This window comes from Heterocephalus glaber, unplaced genomic scaffold, assembly GCF_053883595.1.
Source record: "Heterocephalus glaber isolate CG9 unplaced genomic scaffold, H.glaber_assembly_v1.0 deba00001442, whole genome shotgun sequence".
Classification (NCBI taxonomy): Eukaryota; Metazoa; Chordata; class Mammalia; order Rodentia; family Bathyergidae; genus Heterocephalus; species Heterocephalus glaber.
In genome coordinates this window covers 44,035,545-44,047,652 of record NW_028258296.1, presented here as the reverse complement: position 1 = coordinate 44,047,652, position 12,108 = coordinate 44,035,545, and positions in this window count along the sequence as shown.

Sequence of the window (12,108 nt, the reverse complement as noted above, 5' to 3'; positions counted from 1 at the left end):
TTTTGGTGAAGTTTTTAAAGTCTTCCATGTAGAGGATCATGTCATCTGGAAATAATTTAATTTCTTCCTTTCCTATCCATATTCCTTTTTTTCTTTCTTGTCTGATTGCTGTTTCCAGAACTATATTGAATGGGAGTGGTGATAGTGTATATCCTTGTCTTATTCCTGATTTTAGCGGGAGAGCTTTCAGCTTCACTCCATTTAGTATAATGTTGGCTGTTGGTCTGTCATAGAAAGGGTTTTATCAGATTGAGATAAAGACCTTCTATTTCCATTTTCTTCAGAGGTATCTTATCATGAATGGATGTTGGATTGTGTCAAATGCCTTTTTTGTGTCTATTGAGATGATCCTTACTTTTTGTCCCTTCTGTTTATGTGGTGTAGTAAATTTATTGATTTGCAAATATCGAACCATCCCTACATCCCTGGAATGAATCCTTACTTGGTCATGGTGTATGATCTTTTTGATAGTTTTCTGCATTCTGTTTGCCAGTATCTTATTGAGGATTTTTGCATCTATGTTCATTAAAGAGATTGGGCTATAGTTCCTTTTTGTTGTTGTTGGATTTTTTTCTGGTTTTGGAATCAGGGAAATACTGGCTTCCAGGAATGTCTTTGGGAGTATTGCTTCCCTTTCAAGTTCATTAAAGAATTTGAGGGGTATTGGTGTTAAATCTTCTTTAAAGAAAGTTCTTATAGAATTCAGCAGTGAATCTGTCAAAACCTAGGCTTTTCTTAGTTGGTAGTTTTTAAAATTCCTTCTTAAATTTCATGGACTAATACTGGATTATTTAGGAATTTTTTTATGTCCTTGGATCAGCTTTGGCAGTTCATAGGTATCTAGGAATTTATCTATTTCTTCTTAATTTTCCATTTTATTAGAGCATAGTTTCTCAAAGTAGCTACCAATGATCTTCTGGATTTAGGCAGAATCTGTAGATTTCACCTTTTTCATTTCTAATTTCATTGATTTAGGTCTTTTTTTTCTAATTTAGGTAAGATTAGATAAGAGTTTGTCGATTTTGTTTAATCTTTCAAAGAACCAACTCTCCAATTCATTGATTCTTTACAATTCCACTCTGATCTTTGCAATTTCTTTCCTCATACTGGCTTTGGATTTGGATTGTTCTTGTTTTTCTAGGACCTTAAAGTGCATCATTAGGTTATTTATTTGCGCTCACTCTGGTTTTCTGATGTGGGAATTTACCACTATAAACTTCCCTCTTAGGACTGCTTTCCTTGTGTCCCATAGGTTCTGGTATGTTGTACTAGCATTATTGTTTGATTGTAGGTATTAATTTTCATCTGTGACCCATTGATTATTCAAGACAGTATTATTTAATTTCCATGTGTTTGCATAATTTCTGTGGTGTCTTTTGCCACTGATGTCTAGTTTCATTGCATTATGATCTCATAATATGCATAGGGTAGGGGGTTAGGATTTTAATGTATGAACTTGGAAGGAGAAGTGCCCATTCAATCTATAACATGCACATCATGCTTGTTTCAAGGTGGCCAATGACTAAGTCCTGAAATATCAACTAGTCAACCCATTTCGCTTACTTCGTTGTAGTGCCCCTCCATGGTAGATGCAAGATACGGTACAACAATACAAACACTTCATGTCTACTCATGTATATTCATTCACATACTCTACCCTAGACCTCCTTGTCATTGATCTGTTAGTGGTTTAGTTCCAGGACCCCTTCAAAAGAGCCAAATCATTGACTCTTGCCCAAGAATCTACACATATTCTAGCCAGGTTGTGGTGCATCCCTATAATCCTAGCACTTGGGAGGCAGAGGCAAGAGGATATCTCAGAGTTCAGTGCCAGACTGGGCTACATAGTGAGTTCAAGGCCAACCTGAACTACATAGTGAGTCAAACACACACACACATACACACAATCTGTACATATCCTACTTTGGTCTGGTTCTTTCATACCTAAAGTAGATGATCTGGGACAATGCTGGTAGTTCCATCCACTGGGAAGATTTTCTATTGTCTGTCAAAATAATTGAAGAATATTGTTATAGCCACACTATGGTAATGTGTACTTATAGTTCCAGCTACTCAAGGGCCTGAGGCAAGTACTTGGTAGGCTGAGGCAGACTACTCAGGAGGTTGAGGGAGGAGGACTGTTTACACCCAGGAGTTAGAGGTCAGTCTGGGTACCCTTCTTTAAATAAACAGAAAAACTGAAAACTGATAAAATATTATAAAGCAGGCACCATCTAATTTTGGCTTGCACCCATATGCTAAGCTGATTTCTTTTTTTTTTTGGTACCAGGGATCAAACTCAGGACCTTGGGCTTGCGAGGCAGGTGCCGGAACCACTGAGCTAAATCCCTGGCCCTAAGCTGTTTTCTGCATGAATCAAACTTCCCTCCTTCTTCAATTGGTCATGGTATTGGTGCAGCTATTTTGGTGGATGACATGATGGTTTGGGCTATCTAGCTATGCAGCCCTCTGATTTGCTTGGGATTGTTCCCAGATATGTCATTTCCATCTTATAGTACATGCTCCTGGTCCATCTGAACCAGTAGAGCAAGTCCATAGGCACTGCTGGACTTGTGGGTCCTCAGTACCATATGGTTAAGTGTTTTGTTTCTACCAATGTCCAATATCACAGTAGTTTCTTCCAAGTGTGTAATTCTTTGTTGCAGATGCTATGGCCTTGCTCCAGAATCCCAGGGACCTCACTGTGGTTTTCCCACTGTGGCTTATCATAAGCTGTGTCTTAGTCTGCTCTGCCTGCCATACAAAATACCGTAGACCAGTGGCTTATGCAACAGAAATTTATTGTCTTAATATTATGGAGACTGGAAATCCAAGATCAGGGTGTCAGCATGGTGAATTCTGGTGAAGGCTCTCTTCTTGTATTGCAGACCGCTGTCTACTTGCTGTGTCTTCCATGATAGGGGACGCTCTCTGATGGTGCTTATGATAAGGGGATTAATTCTCTCACAAGAGCCATACTGGCAAGACCTCATCTAACTCTAACTTGCCAAAATCCTTATCTCCAAATAGCATCACACTGACTCTTAGTGCTTTAACATATGTATTTGGGGGGCATAAATCTTCAAGCCACAAGTTCTGTCTCTTGTCCTCAAGTTCTTGTCCTTCTCATATCCAAAGTAGTACATTCAACTCATCCTAACAACCCCCCAATCTTACCTTATTCTAGCATTATCTCCAAAGTCTCAAGTCAAATGTCTTCTCTAAACATCATTTAAATTAGATATGTGTGAAACTTGAGGTAGGATTCATCCTTAGACAAAGAATCTGTGAAATCAGATAAGTTATATACTTCCAAAATACAACAGTGGGAAAGGAATAGGATAGACATTTCCATTCCAAAATGGAGAGAAACAGGGAAGAAGGACAGGTCCCAAGTCCCAAACTTAGCAAGGCAAATCCCATTGGCTCCTAAGGCCTAAGGATGACACTCAGGTTCCATGCTCTGCCCTCCGTGCCCACTAGGGTATTGGTACCATCTCTAAGACTCTGCTTAGCCAGTATCCTTTCCCACCTCTTCAGAGTACTGGTGCCCTCAAGGCTTCAGGTAGAGGTCATCTGGCCTGTTGAAACTAAGGCAGTGACTGATGATTTCCGAATTGTCTTAAGGGTCATTTTCCCTCTTCCTGAAGAACAGTACATGTTCACACCAAAATATTTCCAGTGTCTGTTGAATCCAAAAAGTCCAACCACTTTCATTTATTTCATCCAATCTTCAACACCTTCACCTAGAACTGTCAATGTTTCAACTCATATAATCCCATAAACTCTATTCAGCGACAGTCTGAACACAACCCTGGTGTTCTTTGAACTTGTTCTTTTCGTTGTTGTTGTCGTTTTGCTTTGTTTGTTGTTGTTGTTGTTGTTAGTTTTGCAATATGAATAGGCTGAGTGCTACAGTTTGGGTCTTTATTGTTTCCCAAAGGTCTATGTGTTAAAGACTTGTTCCCCAGCCCTCTTTAAGAGGTAGGGCCTAGTGGGATACCTTGGGCCACTGAGGATATGCCCTTGGAAAAGATAATGAAAACCCAATCCCTTCCTCTTTTTTTCATTTCTGGCCACAAGGTGAATGGTTTTACTGTTCCATGGACTCCCTGCCATTATGTGTTGCCTCAGCACAAACTCAAAAGCAACTGGGCCAAACGATAATAGACAGAAACTTCTAAAACTATAAGCCAAAATAAACCTTTTCTCTTCATAAGTTTATTGTATCACATATTTGTTACAGTGATGGAAAGCTGATTAAATACACTGAGGGTTTTCCAAATCTTCAAGTTTAGGTTCCTTCTCTCTCCTAATAATTCTTTTAATTTATCTGACTCCTGTACAAAATTTAATTCATCTGACACTTTGTACAAAACATTGGAACCCAGTTCAACCATGGTCTTTTCCACTTTATAAGAATCACCTTTCCTCTGATTTCCAACATTTTCTTCATTTCCACCTGAAACCTCAACAAAATTTCCCTTAATGTCCTTATTTTTAGCATGTACCTCAAAACTCTTTTACTCTTTGTACCATTACCTAGTTCAAGTTCCATGACTCCTTCTACATTTTTAGGTATTAGTCACAAGAGCTTCCAACTCCTGGAGGTATATTTATATACACAGTGGTATATTTATATACACAGTGTTCACGAACACTTTTGTTTGCAAACAATGTAGTTCACAAACAGAAGTGTTTGGCAAAATTTTTTGTTTGCAAACCTGCATAGGGTGACAAACACAACTGTGGCTATCTTTCACACACAAATACAAATTTGGTCATCTTTCCCAAAATTGTGGAATAAATTAAGTTCATAAATATATTTATATTATATATATATAAAATAAAGAATTTGCTGGTATGATTATACAAATTGACATATCCTAAGATCTGTAATCAACAGGTGTGGAGATCCAGGAGAGCCAATGTATAATTCTAGTTCATGTCTGAAGGCCTGAGAATCAAGAAAGCCAATCATGTAAGTTCAAGCTGGAAGGCTTGAGACCCCCAAAAAGTTGATGCTTCAATCCAAGTCTAAAGGCCAGGAAAGACCAGTGTCCCAGTTTAAGAAGTCAGGCAGGAGTTCCCTACTTAGCTTTTCTGTTCATGCTTTCAGTTGATTAGTTGAGGCCCATTTACAAAGAGAGACTACATGCTTTATTGAGTCTACCAATTCAAATGTTAATATCACCCAGAAACACCCTCACAGACATACCCAGAATAGTATTTGATCAAATATCGAGGCATCCTATGGCCCAGTCAAAATTAACCATCACAAGCTCCAAATCACATGTTTTCACACCTTCGAGTCTATTGGAATATATGGCCCAGGTCATGTTTAGGGGCTGGCTTCTACCATATGCCAGGGTAACTCAGACACTTCTACTTTGCTACTCTTGCCAGATCTTGCTGGTCTTTATGACAATTGGGCCTCCTGGATTCTGGTGACTATACACCATGTGGCCTCTATGACTTGGGAGGATGTGTAGGGTGGTATCATTACCATAGTTATGAATGAGCTCCAGCTCTGTGATTGCTTCTCTAAATGTCAGTCCAGGATTGTAGCAAACTTCTTAGTGATGCTGTTACTACTCTTTACAAGATCATTTTAATGGCCTTGGTGAATGATGTATCTTTTGGATCCTTCTGTGAAACATAATGAACTGACCCTACACATACTATACCAATTCCAGAATACCCATTTCCTGATCTTTTTATTCACTCCTCTACCACAAATCAGGGAAACTCAAGAAACTGCTACTTTGCTGAGCACTGGCTATCACTGTCTCTAGGTTTCTGTAATTCCTCCAGCAGTAAGTTTGTTTCATTCTCCTAAAGTCCTTGCCAGGGTGTTAAATCCTGTATCTCAAGAAGTATCTCCAAGGCCAGGGATTTAGCTCAGTGGTTTCACTGCCTGCTGCGCAAGCCTAAGGACCTGAATTCGATCCCAGTATCTCCAAGTCAATGAATCTTGATGATCTAGTTTTATATTCTATCTCCTCTGGTCAAGTAATCATAGAGAGGTTACTAGGTCTTCCTACAGAGGAAGATCACCTTTGCAAGCTCTGAAAGTACACAGAAATCTGCAAAACAAATATCGTTAAGGGTGTCCTACCAGATGTTCCATCACTTGTTTCAGTCTCTAGCTTTTTCAACAGAGCTCTGATTTGGCTGCACATTTATGTATGTATGTATTTATTTATTTATTTGTTTGTTTGGGGGTTTTTTGGCTGCACATTTAAATGTCTATGGAATTCTGTGACTCTATCATGTCTTGAGTTTGGCTCAACTGTGTCAGTTCTTCCACTGCAAGAGATAAATCTTTTTCGTAAGCTACTAAATTGACCCTCTCTCTTTTCTAATTAGCCATTCACCAAGCGGGATCCTGGCTTTCTTATCTTTCTTCAAAGTTTCAATACAACTTAGCAGTAACCAGACGAGCACACTGTCCCAACAGGCATCCCCCCACCATATTTCAAATATCTGAAATTATACCTGCAAGGGCTTTTCCCCTACTGGGAAAAATGATGAACCTTTCAGAACTTGGGTCCCTTCCTTGTCCTAGGAACTACCCATGTACCTATAATACTTAGGATGCCATTCTCTTTGCCCAGGAAATAGTAAGTCAGTCCTGAAGCCCCATTTTGTTTTCTTGGATCTGTCCTAGCAGATCTTGTGTTAGTTTAGATTCTCTGAGAAGCAAATGCCAAGGTGGAATTTGACATGTATTAGTTTCCTAGGGTTGAACAACAGAAGTTTATTTCCTAGGTTTGAACAACAGAAATTTATTTCTCACAGTACTAGAGGCTAGAAGTCCAAGGTCAAGGTATCAACAGGTTTGGTTTCTTCTGAGGCCTCTCTCCTTTGTTTGCATACAGCCATTTTCTCACTGTGCCTTCACATTGTCTCTCCTCTATATACATCTGTATCTGATATCTGGGTATCCTTTTGTGTATGTGCATTTGTGTTTATGTTACTACAGATTGAACCTAGGACTTCTGCACTGAAATAGATCCCCAGCCTCACCCAGGTGGGGCTGCTTAAACTTCCAATCGTCCTGCCTCAGCCTCCCAGAGTGCTGGGATCATAGGCATGTGCCACCAGGCCCAGCTTCAAAATTCCTTTTTTGGGCCAGGGATTTAGCTCAGTGGTTCCACCGCCTGCCTCACAAGCGCAAAGGCCCGAGTTCAATCCCCGGTACTGGAAAAAAAAAAAAATCCCTTTCTTTATAAGAACATCAGTTAGACTGCATAACAGCCTACCCTAACAGCTTCTTAATTTAAGCACCTCTTTTAAGGTTTTATATCCAAACAGTCACATTCTGAGGCACCAACAGGGATTCAACATATGAATTTTTTGGAGAACACAATTCACATCTAAAATATATACTGGGGGAAATATCTATGAAAGGAAAGGGAGCAGAAGAAGGTGGGAGAGCCTACAGACTATGATACAAGTCTGACTCCTAGGAAAGCGAGAGAAAAGAATAAATTGGGTAGGCAGCAAGTCCAACGGCAGCAAGGTACTAACAGTGTTCCAGCTAGGACAACAGGTTTTTCCATGCAAGGCTTCCTGGGCCTGCATTAGTACTTCTGTCACTGCCCAGGACAGGACAACACTTTCTGGAGGAACTTGCAAGAATCAAAGCTAGTTAAAACTCTCAATGTCCTTATATTAAAATTTTTGTTACTTAAAAATAGTCCTACAAAATGGTTGAGGTAAAAGATCTTATTCAAGGAAACAGCCAAATCTAAAATGTCTTTTTATGTAACAACAAATTATACGTAGAGGTAAATGTGGACAGATGAATTTGTTGGACATAATATTTAAGACAAGCAGAGACTTCAATAAAATTATCGATATATTTTCTGCCATTTCCCCAGGAATGTCTGACACAAACTGATCATACATGGTATGTGCTACCAAATCTATTTTCAATATTTATTAGACTATTAACTTTGCGAAATGATTTCATTTGGTTTTAGAGGAACAAAAAGGCTTCTATAGTTGGAAAAATAGCATGCTTTATTGTAACATCTTGTGCTTAGATCTTGTGTTTCATCTCTAAAATAATTATGGCAGGGGCCAGGGATTTAGCTCAGTGGCACCACGCCTGTCTTGCAAACGCAAGGTCCTGAGTTTGATACCTGATTCCAAAAAAATTTTTTAAATAAAATAAAATAATTATGGCAGCTTTCAAGTAGGGTCTAATTTTTCCTTTCCTTGCAAAAGTATACAAAAAGTAAAACTATTTGAGAGCTCTCGTTCTGAGTGAACGCAGGACTTTCATTAATGTCTAGATGACAATTCATTTATTTCTTATCTCTTAGTATTTCATTTAGAAAGGTTGTGATAAACAAACTTTTGTCTATTTTATTAAAAAATACTTAAAATTTGTTAAGACTAGTAATTTAAATACTGAATTTTCTTACTCAATTTCTCCAAGTCAGGGCTGGGAGTGTAGCTCAATGGTAGAAAACTTGCCTTGCATATCCAAGGCCTTGGGTTCAATCCCTAGCACTCAGGGGGAAAAAAAGGAAAGAAATGTGGGATAGGGGTGTGGCTCAGTAGAAGAGCACATACTTAACATGCACACGGCCCTAGGTTCAATCCCCAGCACCATCAAAACCAAACAATAACAAAAACACTTTTTACTTCTCCAAGACACACTAAAATGTCTACAGCAATTGATAAGTAGTTGTTTATTTACTCAATAGATATACTCAGAGCATCTACTATATGCCAGGGGCTAGGCTGAGTAAGACAAAATAAGGTCCTCAAAGGACTCACATTTCAATTACTTTCCATCTCCTCCCTTAATTTTACAATACATATAACATAAAATTTGCCTATTTAACCATTTTTAATACAGTCTAGTAGCATTAAGTACTTCTGCGCTATTGGACAACAATCACTACAATCCATCTCCAGAACTTTTCATCATCCTGAACTGAAACTCTATGCCCATTAAACATTAAGCCCTCATTCTCTATTTCCCTGGCCCTAGGTAACTACTATCCTACTTTTTGTCTCCAAGAATTTGACTATTCCAGGTGCTTCGTATAAATAAAATCATACACAGTCTTTATCTTTGTGTTTGACTTATTTCACTTAGCATAACATCTTCAAGCTTCATCCAAGTTGTACCATGTATCCAAATTTCACTCCTTTTAAAGCCTGAATAATACTCAATGTACATATATACATTTTCTCTTCAAATACTTTAGTTTGAAATTGCTATTTATAAAAAGAAACGTTTTAGGGCTGGGATTTAGGTCAGTGGTTCTGCCACCTGCCGTCCCAAGTTTGATCCCCGGTACCAAAAAATAAAAAAATATAAAATAAATAAATAAATAAATAGAAACTTTTTAAAGGTAGAGTCTATAGCATTCCACTAGCTGCCCAGTTGTCAGTTCAGTTTCTGCTTTTACTGCCACCACTCAAAGTATTAGGTGTTTTCTTTTATGGCTATAGTCTTGGAAACATTTCCTGCCTCTTGTCTTCCAAATGTCTTTGTAGTAAGTTATTGGAACAGTAACACACTTTCTAGAGGATTTTTGAAAGCTAAATGTCTAGTTTGTATATAGTCAGAAATATCTGCAAGTTAGGCAATTATGGGTACAAAAAGAATTCAGTCCGGGGATCCTCCCTGCTGGTTTACTGGGGTAGTCTCCAGTCCTACCCAACCATTCCAATAAGGTTTATTTTGCTCTAGGACCCACGTGCCTAATTTCCCAAGACATTTACATAACTAGCTTATTCTCTCATATTTTACTTTCCTTTTTCTTCTTGTCCATAACCAGTTACCTGTGACTCCCTTTCATTTGTTATGTATGGCATGAACATATTTATCCACAGGAGTACAATTTATGAGACATTCACCACTGTGTCTGATCTTAGTAGGGGGTGCAAAGTACCTTGCATCCCCAAGTGTGCGAGAAATATATTTAATTACCTGTAAGTAAAAAAACCTTGAAAGAGCAGGCTTAGTGAATATATAACCAATTTTTTAAAATAGAATGCCACTGACAAGCTGATAAAAAAAGCTTGTCAGAAAGCTAAAAGGTTATCATTCTTTTCTCAAAAATCTAACACATCCTTAAAGATACTTGGAATTTTTCAGTTTTTATTTAGTGCCAAACATCTGAATGGCTAGAAATTACAAAAAACAAATTCCTACTGAATTCAGGAGGAAGCTGTCACTGGCTAATGTGGGTCTTTAGACTCAGGTAAGATGGAAATCAGACATGGGCTGGTTTGTCAGCTACTTCTCCCTTGCTGATAATTATCACTGTTGTCTGCCCTCTTCTTCAGGGAAAGGGAATAAGGGAAGGGTCCTGTACAAGGTTCCAAGATGTTACCAATTGGTTGAGGGTTCTTGCTCAATTCATACAGAAACCATGAATTGGCAAAGTGTAGATCTTTTAGTGTTAACAGCCTTGAGCTTTGAATGCCAGTGATTATCAGTTCTTAGGGTTAACACCCCTTCTTGCTGCTCAGAGCAAGTGGCTACTAGCAAACCTGGGGAACTCTTCTAGCCACCAGAGCTCCTGACAATTCTCTGTTGCTTTCTGCTGTTCTCTGGCTACAAGTCACTTTTGGTGTTAGCAGCTATGGTTGCTGGCTACTTTTGGTACCAGTGGCCTTTGGTGTTACTTGCTCATTGTGCTCTTCTAGAGATAGAAATGGCAAACAGACCAAATAGATGCCACCCAGAAGCTTTATTAGGACTTATGCTATAGCAGAAGGGGGAACAGTGCATAGACCAACTAAGGGTATGAGGCATTTGCTTATACTGGAAAACAGAGAGCTCACACAAACACAGTGTCAAACTTTCTGTTTGATCATGAGTAGGGAAGGGACTCCTCAAAGACCTAACTGAGGTGGGTGAGAGAGGGGTAGAGTCATCCAGAGAGGTTGTAGGACAGAGCTATCTGAGCTCGGTTTCCAACTGAAGCCTGATACAGCCAAAGCAAATATTTCCTAGAGCAGCTGTGGGGTACTTGATGTAGCTGAGCGGCTGTAAGGTGTTTGGCGCAGCCACGGAAGAAAAATAAAAAGTACCTCTTGGGGAGTGTCAGACCCTTCTCTCCTCTCTCAAAGGTAGGAAATAAATGGTGGGAAAAACAGGTATTAATATCCAAAACTCATATTTCTACATTTCCCTGACCACTGAAATGCATTGGTGATTTGCAAACCTATTCTAGAGCCACGTAGGAACTCCAAATATGGCCTGGAGAAGTTAAGGACTTGACCAGTAGTACCATACTAATAACTGAAAATGGAGGATGTTGGGGATGTAGCTCAGCAGCACAGTGCCTGCCCTGGCAAGCATGAGGTCTGGAGTTTGATCCCTGGTACAAAAAAAAAAAAAATCATTTGAGCCGGCTGTGGTGGTGTACTACTATAATTCCAGCGCTTGGGAGGCTGAGGCAGGAGGATCAACACGAGTTCAAGGCCAGCCTGGGCTACCCAGTGAGTGCAGCTACAAAGGGAGACCCTGCCTCAAAAAACAAAACAAAACAAAAAAGAAAATGGAACTGTTATTTCCCATACTGCCCATTAAATGACTTCTTCATTCTATCCCTCCACTTTATGAAGATGTAATTGACAAACAGAAATTGTTTACATTTATAGTATACAATGTTATGTGTTGATACATATAGATATATATGTATGGTGATTAAATCAAGCTAACATATCCAACACCTCATATTTTTGTAGTGAGAACACTTAAGATCCACTCTTTTAACAGTTTTCAAGTACACATTAACTCTAGTCACCTGGCGTTTTCGAATAAATCTGAAGATATGTTCATCTTGTTATTTGTATATTATTGAATTATCCAGGATTTGACAGGATTTATAGGTATGTAGATAGCTCTATAATGCTTCAGTTGTACACTTCTAAGTATGCAATGCAAAGGTTTATATTTCAAACTTTTTAATACTCTGAGGAAAAAAGAAAGAAAAACTGTAGTATTTGAGGGGGAAAATGGTGATCAAGCAAAGGTAAATTGCCTCATGAGACTTGGTGTCCACACTTATGGAATTCCAATTATTATTAATTGCTTCCATTCCTCTCTCCTCTATAACTGATGGGTGC